The sequence below is a fragment of the Cebidichthys violaceus genome, unplaced genomic scaffold (assembly GCF_023349555.1).
Source record: "Cebidichthys violaceus isolate CVI_PGR_0920_01 unplaced genomic scaffold, fCebVio1.0.p SCAF_13, whole genome shotgun sequence".
Lineage (NCBI taxonomy): Eukaryota > Metazoa > Chordata > Actinopteri > Perciformes > Stichaeidae > Cebidichthys > Cebidichthys violaceus.
Window position 1 is genome coordinate 9,889,156 of NW_027176296.1, and position 12,177 is coordinate 9,901,332.

Genomic DNA, 12,177 nt, shown 5'->3' on the forward strand with positions numbered 1-12,177 from the left:
GATGATATTTGTCTTTGTTATTTTTTTTAAAAGTTTGATCTTTGATAGAGTAATGTGGGTTTCTTAACCCTAAATTAAAAGGATTTATGTTATAATAACAGAAATGTGTTTAAATATATTTTTACATTTATATAACTGCATGTACAATCTTTTTACACTTGAATAAACAATAACCAAATGCAGAGAGAGTTATTTAACAATATGTTAGGGAGTAGTTACATTTATACAGTCTTACAACAACCGGCCCTTTGAGGGCGACCATGATGCTGATGTGGCCCAGAGTGAAAATGAGTTTGACACCCCTGCCCTAAAGAGAGGTCTAATTAGCCAGAATAACAGGAAACATCTGTAAACCAATCAAATTAAAGTAGGTCCAGTAACTAGTGGGGCACCCTGACCTACATATACAGAGAGACAGGTTAAAAAACAGACGTACAATAACAGACAGAGAAAAAAACTGTGAGTCTGAGTTCATTCAGGAATAGAAATCTTTCTAAGTCTAGAATATTTCCTAAGTAGTGTGGTGTGTGTGTTCTTGCCTGTCTGTATAGTTACTGTATGTTTGCATCATTTTCAGTAGGATTTTGAAGCAGTGAGAAACGAACAGAGAGGAGAAAGAAATGAAGGAGGAGAGAGACAGATAAACAAAGCTCGCTACGTTTCTACTGATTTTGTGACACGTTGATGGCAACATTGACAGATATTTACTTCATCTGCCCCCAAATCAAATCTGAACAACTACAGTAAAGAGACTCAGAGAGAGCGACTCACTGAAAGGACAAGCTATGTCCTGTTTCCATTATCAGACAACATGAAAGCATTTTAAAATGCAATCAACTAGCCCATAAGCAATGTCTGTGATTGTCCTGCAGCTTCAGACATAACCAGTGTCTATCAAATACTGCTGTCCAGAATCAGGATCAGTTTGATCACTGGATTGGTGAATCCATGTGTTTGGGATTTTTATAATGTGTTTGGCTCTGACATTTTAGAGACAAAGGACTTAAAGCCATTAATCTCACATTTTTCAGTCATCACTGACTCTCACAAATTGCATTATTTCGAGCAAACTTCCCCTCGGTTGTCTTCCACAGGGCCACTTTAGCACCACTGTTGTCCCCTGCGACTGATATATTTTTATATATGACATATTTAGATTGTTAATACATTTTACAGTGGTAGCTTAAAGAGGGTCACACATGATGATTAATTCGGCAAAACCATTGATTCTTTAACAAGGTATTTAAGATAAATAAAAGGCCAGTAGTCATTTTGTCAGTTACATAAATGTAGTGGAGTAAAAAAGTACGATATTTGCCTCTGGAATGTAGTGTAGTAAAAGTATTAAGTAGCTCAATACTTAAGTAAAGTACCTCAAACTGTAATTAAGTACAGTACTCCAGTGAGTGTATACAAAGTTACTTTCCATCCCTAATTATCTCTGCGCCTGATTCTGCCGTATGAAGGTGAGAACATGGTGCCTCTCTATCAGGGCTGACAGAGTGCTCACCTCATTATTTCATGAGGCTGAATCATGTTGTGATTAATATTGCACTAATTGTGCTCCAGGACGAACATAATACAGCAGGCTATGGAACAAAGGGCTTTTATTTTACCGCTGTGCAGTTTCTTTGTTTATATCATCGACTGTTACAACAACAAAACACAAGTCCGCCCACAAACACTTTTTTTTTGTATTTGATTTGATGTGCAGAAAAAAAAATCAAGGACAGAAATGAAGGAAATAAACTCACTTTATGTTGGTTAAATAAAAATTCCTTTATTGTGATTAATGAGTTGGTAAATGCTTGTTCCTCCTGTTGACAGTGGAGACAATCAAACTCTGTTAAGAATCAATATATTTTAGATCAGGACAAGCCATCAAAACCCTTCACTGAAGATCTAAAAATAAAGCTGCAGGGGCGGAAATCCACCTGACAAGTGTATGCGCCTCTGCATCTGATATCTGCCAACAAAAACCCACTCGACTAATAATGACTAAAGTTTAGAGACACAGACACTTTGCAGCAATTTTTGTGACAATCCATCAAACGGTTGTTGAGATATTTCAGTCAGGACCAACTGACAGAATGTCATTACCATCCGTATAACCAGGCTGCATAACATAGCATAGCATAAAACAATGTGTTTTGTCCTTCAGTGATGGTCGGTTGGAGTTTTGTTTTTACTTGAAGTAGTTAAATTTGACTTGGAAATAAATCAGGACTATTAATGTATTTAAATGTAAGGCTTTAATTCCAAAGAGGTCTTATCTCCATCAGCTTTATTTTAATTTCAGACAAAAAACTAGTGAAACCCTCCTCTCCTTATTCTAATTTCCTTCCTTCCTTCCTCCCCTCTCCTCCCATTTCCTTTATGTTCATCTCCTCTTTACTTTCCTCTTTGCTCTCCTTCCCTCTCCTCTCTTCTTTCCTCGCCGCCTCTCCTCTCTGCTCCTCCCCTCTCCTTTTCTTTCCTTTCCCTTTTGTTTCCTTACTTCTCATTTCCTCGCTTCCTCTCTCCTCTCTGCTCATCCACTCTCCTTCCCTTTCGTCCCCTCTTTGCTCTCCTCTCCTCTTTCTCCTCCTCTCCCCTCCTATGATTAGCTGCAGCTCTGTAGGTTACCATAGCACCCAAGAGAGAAAAAGTCAACCCACACAGTCTCCTGCCTTACCACTCATTCTCTTCCTCTCTCTCTCGTTCTAGTCTGCCATTGTCTTTCCTCTTGTTTTCTCCCTCTCTCAATCTACCTCACCTCTCTCTCGCTGTCCTTCATGTGTCCTGCTGTTCTCCTCACCAAGACGCCATAATACTGTTAACATCTCACGAGGAATTTTGGACATATGTGTTCACCTGAGTGAGTGAGTGAGTGTGTGTGCCGGCTTATATGCATAGATGCTTGGTTATGAATATGCAGCTATGTTCTGCCCAACATGATAACTCAGCCTCACTGTCCGCCCACACACGCACATACACGCACATACACACACACACACACACAAACAAACGGGCGCAAACTCACACTTCGCAGATCCACAGGAGAGAGTGGGCTCTGACTGGGCCCTCCAGACTCTCCAAAGTTATTGACAGTTGCAAGCTAGAACAAGTCGCTAATGTGTGTGACATCTTCCGTTTTCGGTGTTTGCTTGTTGTTTCTATCGAGTGCTTTCTGAATAGCGAAGTGTTGGTAACTGCGTCTGTGTAATTGCTGACACGGCATTCATTGCAAATTTGGTGTGCGTCATTGTTTGTAAGGTTGGTGTTTGTGTGTGTAGAGAGAGAGAAGAGAGAGAGAGAGAGAGAGAGAGAGAGAGAGAGAGAGAGAGAGAGAGAGAGAGAGAGAGAGAGAGAGAGAGAGAGACAGACAGCAGACAGACAGACAGACAGACAACCATTAACCAATTAGATGAGGCGGTTTGGAGTTGCGATTGAATGACGGTTATTGTGTCATGGCCAGTTTTTACGTGGACGACATGCTTGTACTATATGTGCGTGAGTGATAGTCAGGTGAATTGTCATAGCCCAACATCACATTTTTTTAACTTATGCAACATACAACAGCCTCTATATTAAAAGGGAGACTCCCCCCTTTTTACACATCAAAGTCCATTTACAGGTACTACTGCGTTGTAAAAAGATGCGGAAAGTCTGACAGATGTTCTCAAGTCACTCCATTGAGTTCTGTTAAACATAATGGAAGTGAGGGGAAAGAGATGAAAACAGGGGGAGGACAAAGAATTAGAGGAAAGGTGTGAGGTAAAAGAGAGTAAACCAGCCTGCTCTGGCAGTCCTTCCAATGGTATTCCCAGTGATCTTTCAGAATACCATCTGCTGTCTGCTCCATTCAGTATTCACTGTGTTAAATAATCTATGTGGCCTATAGCGATCAGCAGGAGGCTTCATTGCTGATGATCATTGGTTAAATGTTGAATTTTTTTAATTTGGGCAGTTCTGGAAACAAAACGCATGCAGGTATCAAAATTTCAAAAAAAATTGGCTTTATTTTTATGAGGAAGGTTAGACCTAAAGGAAACAACACGCTTAGTGAGAAACACTATAAATATACCTTTCAATCACATCATATCATTTGTTTCTTTTTCTTTGCCACGCATTTCTTTTTCATGGTCACTGTCATTTTTTAGCCTGATTATTAAATGCAGTGACACATCCTGGATAGATTCACTGTAGGCCATGAAGGCTTATGCTGTTGGTGTTTTTAACAGCAAATGTAAAAAGCGCTGTGAGGTGGCGTGGGCTGTCCTTGGTCAGAATGTTAATGGAGCTTTGCTCAATTGTTCAGCACAGACAAACACAACAGGTATGGGTAGGTAGAGAGGAAATATGTGTAGTCAAATCCAGCAGCTAAGTTGAAGACACAGCTACTTCTTTGCTGATGTGTTTAAAGTTATGTGCATGCATGGAGTGTGTGAGGGCAGGAGTTAGGGGTTACAACAGGTTACCAAAAACAGCTTCTGAACATGCAGCTGAAAGGAACCATGAGGGATTTGTGTGGGCAGTTGTGAGTCATGCGGATGACAGTTGTGTGAAGTTTATTCAAATTTACCACTGTTGTGAATTTGTGTGATAATGAGTCATTAGGAAAAGGTGTGATCATTGTGACAGATTAAAGGCTTTACATTGTGTGTGTGTTTCCATGCATGCAGCAGGTGGAGCCCTGGTTCCAGTGCCCAATACCACATTGATTGTAGAAGTTAAGATTAAGAGTTAACAGTAGGGATTTAATTAACATTTAAACAATAGATAACATTACATATGAAGCCTGTTTCCACACATTTCTGATGAATTACTGGTATGATGTTATGAGCAATCTGCTAACTTGTTAGCTGAGTGATCAATGTCTCTGTGGCATCTTTACTTCACGTGAACATGGAGTAAAAGTGGGACATTTGATAGATTGAGCATGTCTGATTTGGGAAATCAAACGGCGTTTTAAATAAATACAGCAGGTTATGGGATATGCTACATGAGATAGGTAGATACAACTGCCTCTCCTCTCTTCATCACACTTTCGCGCTCTGCTCATTAGTTTCCATGGTAACAGAGTGTTGCTGAGCTGGTCGTCAGGCTGCCCACTCAAGCCTGCACGGCTCTCAAACACACACTCATTCACCCGTAGATACACTCACACACAGAGACCTACAAATATGCATTACAGTTGCATTGACTCAAGGACACATAACACAATGATGACACAGTTACATACAGACGAATCCACACACATATACATACATACAGTACACGCTAAACTCATACAAGTGCTTTGTTGTTTCAAGGCTTTCATACTGTGAGAAGGCAACCCTTTGAATGCGTTCTTGGGTGTGAAGTTTTGTGTGTTCGTCTATATATTTCCCCCAAAGAGACAAAGGTCTTTTGGAATGGTAACGCCAGTGGTGAGATGCTGGCAGCCGTGTGGTCCCCAACGCAGACACATACAGGCAGAAATACATTCCTATCAAGAGTTGGTTCTCGGAAGGATAGAAATCCAAGGAGCACACACATGCACAAAACTTAAATATGATGTGTGTGTGGTAGCTAGCCCACTCAGAGCACTGCAGAGACAAAGACAGAAACAGAAATACCAAAGTAGGTTAGAGCAAAGCATTCTGGGATAACAGGATACCCCCTGGGCTTCTGCAAGAGGCTCTTTCTTTCTCCCTCTCGCCGCTTCTAAATTCTTTCTTTCTTTTCACTTTTTTTGTGTTTTACATTCTTTCTCCTCACTGATTTCATCGCTGTTTTTGGCATATCTTTCTGAGAGTTAATCTCTGCTTTCATTCATGTGCAGAAGAGAGAAAGTGAGAAAAGAGGTAATCCCCAAATATACCACATGAAGATGTTTTTTTTAACAGACGCAGAGTCTCAAAAGTTTCATTTCTAAATCTGTTGTAAATGTTGTTACCTTTAGCTTGGTGAGATGTCTTCCTTTCCCTGCTGTATTTTACATTCATATGGCTGTTTTGTAAGATTCTTGTTCCAGTTTCTGCCACTATGCGGAGTCAAGACAGACATTATCTCTCTTCTCGATTAAATACTCAAAGAAATGTCTTGATCTTTTATCATGTAATCTCTAGAATTTAATGATCAGGTGATTTCATCATTACAGACATCTTCACTGGAAAAGAAGCATGTTACTTTATGTTTAACATTTCAGAGGGCACCAATAGTGTAAGTACATTCACTCAAGTATTCTTAAGGGCAATTTTGAAGTACTTGATCATTTCCATTTTATGTCACTTTACACTTTTACTCCACTATATTTTCTTTTGCTAACTTTAGTTAGCCTATTAGTTACTTTACAGATTAAGATTATTGATACAAACTCATTATGCAGAATGAGTACCTTTTAACTTTGTATACAGTGGGTGACTGTGGCTAAGTGGATAGCAGGGCTGTCCTTCAATCAGGGGATCTAGCTCCGCTAGTTGCATGTCAATGTGTCCTTGAGCAAGACACTTAATCCCAACATTGCTCCCGTAGCTGTGGCTACGATGTAGAAATGTGATAGAATCTGACATGTAAGTCGCTTTGGATGAAAGCGTCTGCTAAATCAGTGATTCTCAACAATGTTTGTTTTCATATGCTAATTGAGCGAAACACAAGTACGACACCAACTACATGAGATATGGATTTTCTTACATTGAGGACAAAAGAGGGCAAAAACCTCAGTGTGTTTTGTGCAGCGAGGTTCTGGCACAAGAAAGCATGAAGCCGTCAAAACTGAAGCGACATTTGTTGGATCAATCCGCAGCAGATATATATGTCTATACCTCTGTCTCTGACACTATAAGTAGGTGAATTGAAGACATGTCGGATGACATCAAACAACAGACCACAGCTCAATATAAGGCAAGTGGTCATTTTGCATTACAAATGGACAAATCTACAGACATAACAAACAAAGCAGTTTTACTCGTTTACGTGAAACATGTGTGGGACGAGGACATACAGGAACAATTTCTCTGCACAAGAGAACTCCTTACTACTACGACTGCAGAGGACATTTTCATGTCAGGTTCAAACTGCACCATCGTTTCATTAAATACATTTGAGAAGTTAAAAATTTGGGTCGCGGCTTGTCATTATGGGGTGATGGTGGGTCCCGCAGCCAGACCAGTTGAGAACCACTGTGCTAAATGACTGTAATACTTAATCTTGATGCTACTACTTTTTAAGTTGACTAAAGTGAATGCAGGAATTCAGGACTTTTAGTTTAAAAAAATATTTTTATACTGTGGTATTGCTACTTTTACTTCAGTAAATGATCTGAGTACTTCTTCCACCACTGGGGGGCATGTGTGCTTGAGTCAAATCTGTAACAGTCATACATAGTTGCACTGTATGATTGAGCCTCCAGTACTATATAACCATATCTGACCCTAACCTAACTATTTGCCTTATTACACCTACACTACAATTTAGAAGCTCATCCTAAAACATCACCTTGAACCAACCTCCTGGTTTCTGGCGGGGATCCATAACGGCTCACAATGCTGATGAGCTATAATGCTTTAGTGTAGCTCAGGAAATGAAGGTAGTTTTATTCTAATCATTTGACAAGATTCAAGTGAATCTCCAGTAACAATAATGTGTATTGATTTAATCTATATCTAGACGGAGAAGTCCCTTTACATGAATTGCAACTCTATTTTAGTATGGAAATGAGCCGTTCACACCTGTAAGTAGTTGCAGAGACAGTTGAAGGGGAAAGGGATGTCAAGGTGTTAGTATGCACAAAAATAATGTTGTCCGAAGAAGTGTCCAAATAGGCAAAAGTGTTCAGAGTTGTTCCAGTCGATAGCGAGGTGACAAGCCTGTTGTCATATTATTGCTCAAACAAGGATAAGGTTTTGGTCAGTCTTTTCTTTAAGGCTTTCAGGGGGTTGTACTTGCTTGTGCACACAGAAAAAGTTAGGGGAGGTTAGGGAGGGAATTCAGTTTATCCATACTGACATCTCAAATGTCAATTTGTTTCTGTTTAGCGGAGTGGTGAGCCAGTTTTAGACAGTTTAACCTGGCCTTTGAGGATGGCATTTACATGTCAGTGTCAGTTTCAAAGTCAACAACTACAGGATGTTGTTAATGCCATGAACTTTAAACAAATGTTCCAAAAATATCACTGATTTAGTTCCATGTAAAGTAAAATTATTCTCAGAATGGATCAAATGAAACCCAGGGCTGCTTTGTCTAATTAGTGTCTGTTTTTGCTTACTTCAAACTTTTTTTTTCTGCCACCATTGGCATGTGTCAACACGTATCAACAGTTCACAGCAGTTTACTAAAGAAAAAAAATCCACCTTTAACTTCCTTTTGACAGTAGAGCAGATAATAAACTCATTGAAGCGTTTGTAACCCATAAACGTTTACTCATTCATTCATTCATACGTTAGTTTAGTTTCACTAAGTGATTCATTCAATTAATGTCATGCATGTGCTCGTTTCTTCCTCTTTTTCTGTCTGTGTTTCCGGCAGCTGATTGTCGGAAGAAATTATGAAAACAAAGAGATGGACGGAGAGAAAAGAAAGATGGATGGAGTAGAGGGAGAAAGCTCACTGGTTGGCAAATCTGTTAGGAAATCTATTTAGTTGCTGGCTTTATCCCCAGTGCCTGACCATGCCCACTACAACATTCTGAATCACAACGAAACTCCTCAGGGAGGCTTTTTATTCCTCGCTAAAGGAGGCTTAATTAGTAACAGGTTTTATTAGTATAGGCCATTAATAAACAATACCTCCCTTCCTGATTGTCAATACAAATCTCTTTTTTTGTTCCAGTTTAAGCAGGAAAGAGACTCAAATATGGTGCACCACATTTACATCAATTGTTTTCTTGTTTTCTTTTTCTTTTTTTAAATTTCAGGCTGTCAGATTTTTGCTGATGGCTTTGTCAGACAGCACTGTAACTGTAGTGTAACTGTAGCATCAATGCATTACTTCTCTTTGCTGCCTAAATGAGTGGGGACACAAAATATCATGCTCCAATTTATCATTAAAAGGTTTTTTGTATTCAACATGCAATACACTGTAAATCCATTCACCCCGATGAGAGGAAGAAACAAGGGAGTATGGGATCATTGTTAAATTAAAAAGAAAGGAAACGCAAAAGATAGAGGAGAGAAGAAAGGGGAGATGAAAGGAAATAAGACTGGAGAGGGGGAAAAAAAGGAAAGAGGAGATGAGAGGAGGAATCACAGGCAGTATGGGACCATTGTAAATTGCATTGCCTTGGGCGACACTCTACATGCATCCCTCCTCACGTGGCTCTTGCCCCTTGCCCTCCCATCTCCTCTTCCTCCTCCCTCAATATCTTCTACTCTTCATGCCCCTCCCAATCTAAGGCAGTGGCATGCAGATGATGTGATGTATGGATTGTTTTCTCTCTGTGTCTCGTCTTCCCATCTCATCAGTGATGCACGAGAAGAATGCATGTGGCTTTTTGCCTTACATTTGTGTGTGTGTGTGTCAGGGTCATCATGTAGATTGTGGTGTCATTTTGTGTGTGTGTGTGTGTGTGTGTGTGTGTGTGTGTGTGTGTGTGTGTGTGTGTGTGTGTGTGTGTGTGTGTACGTGTATATGTGTGCCTCTGTGTTTCTCTGTGTCAGCGTCCCAGAAATGGCGGACCTGAGGGAGTTGTGCTCCACTTTCACTCCTTTTATTAATTCACCCTTCGCTCCCACACTGTTTGCCAGGATGGACGGGATGGAAGGAGAGAAAAGGAGAAGGAGGACAAGTGAATGAGTTCAAAGGAGAGTCGAGAAAGATAGTGAAGTCATTTTTTGTTTCTCTTGCATTCAGCAATTATAGTATATTACGTCAAAGTTAGACATGAGGGTATGGCTTTTAAGCTTTTAAAGACTCTGAATATTGTGGTTATTTTAAAAGCAACCCATTTTCATTTCCAATCATTCCTCACGTCATTGAGAGACTGCAGCTTTTCATTGTGCCTCAACGTGAGGCTTTGTTTCTTTTTTTCCACAGATAAGAACAGGGTGGAGCAGCCAACAGACTGTGGGTGGGCAGGAGAGTCAGCATTGAGAGTATTCAGAGAGAAAAAGACCTTGTCTGTGGGAGCTTTTTAAAACTGTGAAGGACCATAGAGCAACTTTCTTCCATTCATTTGTCTGTTCCTCCATTTATTTGGTGTAAAATTTAGAGATTGTAGGGACACGTTCAGGAATGATGCTTGCTTCAAAGCTGCAAAGTTTGTTGGGGACCTCCGTAATTACTTTTACCTTGTGCATTGGTGGAACTTATGCCATAAAGGCTTTTACCCCTAGTATGTGTAAATTTGTTTCCAAGGACCATTGCTGTAGAACACAAATCTGGGCCCCATACATATGCAACATCCTCTTACCCTTTCAATACACCCATCGTCACGCCTGTAGAAATAAATGAATCACAAGTAAACACATGCATCTGGTGTGGTTAACGGGGTAATATGTAATTAAGTGTTTTTTCATTTTGGAAAATCTGCACAATTTTAAATCTCATATGTTTTTTAAGCTCTCAACATACTGTGAACCTTTCACAATCAGGTTTTTCCAAAAATATAGATCATTATTCCATCAGTTTTTTAAGCTCTTCTTGAATTTGTTTGTAATTTTTTTGAACAGGTGGTCTGTTGTAGCATGAACGTAGCATAATAAATCTTTAAGGCACAATCAAGATGTCTACAAAAAACAATCCCCATGAAAACATGGGGATTAGAACTAGCTCTGAAACTGGACTGACTGGTCCTAATGCAGGTAGCAATGCTATACCATCATACGAACACTACACTGATAACAAGTGTGTCTAATTGAGCTCAACATTTATAGTGATTTTCGTATAGGCTGATCGATCAAATAGTACATTCACTTCCCACCAGTAACCAACATCTGGAGGATGGAAGCATTATGGGCCTGAGCCCATCTTCTTATTTTTATTTATCACAAATGACACCATGCCTGTGAGAGATTTCGAGGACTGTAAAAAATGAATCCCTCAAGCGATGAGTTGCATCAGCCACTATGACAGTAGAGAAGACTGCTATAGCAACAGTAACAATACAAAAACAAAAAGTTACAACAGAGATACCAAAGAGTGATAGTATACAGAATGCAATTTTAGGCTGCAAAGGGGCTTTTGTTTTGAAAGAGAAAAAAATAATTGACAAGTGTTGAATTGCCTGTTGGAAAGGAGAAGCTGAGAATAGGCTGTGACTATTTGATACAGTTTATTTATATACAATACTTGTGTGTGTGTGTGTGTGTGTGTGTGTGTGTGCTGGTATCTTGGCTAACCCTCTCTCTCTAATCATAATCATACATTCAACACAGGCCTTTGTCTCCATATCCAACGTCACTATGACTCATGCTGCATCGCCATGGTGACGAGCATCCCCACATTATTGGGTGTCATTTGGATTGCTTGGACAGACAAACTGACACACATGCAGGCAGCTGTGGTTGTTATATCATTGTTGGTTCAAGTTTCTGTTCATCTCGGCCACGAGTGAAAAATGATTTTATATTATCGAGCAGTAATTCCATTTCATTTGTGTTCTGTAGAGATTTAGTTTGGTGTTAATGAACTGACTGTAAACAAGGAAGAACGCTGTGTGAGTTCTGTGCTGAGGGCACAAGTAGTATGGAGCACCTCACACGTGTGAAAAGAAACAAGTGGTGTGTAGTTTGTGCTGTAGTTCACATTAATGTAATATAAAGAGTCCAGTTTTAATAATATTCTCAATCTGTTCTTTCGTCAAATAACACCATCATGTAGTTAGTATGACCAGAGATGATAGTTTGTGTTTGCATGTGTGGAAATTAGTATTGTAGTCAAGACCAAGATTTTTAGGGGTTGAGACCACGTCTAAGCTAGAGTGAGACAAAGTATCATGAACAAATAAGACATATTCAGTTAAACCACAACAAAATAGCAAAAAAAACACACTATCTAGATCTAGATCTATTAAGCTATGTTGAACTCAAAGTGTAATTCCTACATACTATAGAACTGCTATAGATCCAATATGAAGTACAGGGAGCACAAAGCTCAGAATAGGATATTATGCCTAATTAAAAAAACAAAATCAGTTTTGTATTTCATTTCTTTATAAAATAATTTATTTCAGAAGAAAATAGCAAAATTCTTTTTTAAGTGACAAAAGGAAAGATG

At 39.4% G+C, this 12,177-nt stretch overlaps 1 protein-coding gene across 2 annotated transcripts in view; it reads left to right on the forward strand.

The window, feature by feature from the left end:
- Positions 1-12,177, forward strand: part of lrrc7 (leucine rich repeat containing 7) — a 119,814-nt gene that overhangs the window by 8,950 nt on the left and 98,687 nt on the right. The gene's annotated exons all lie outside the window — the stretch shown is intronic.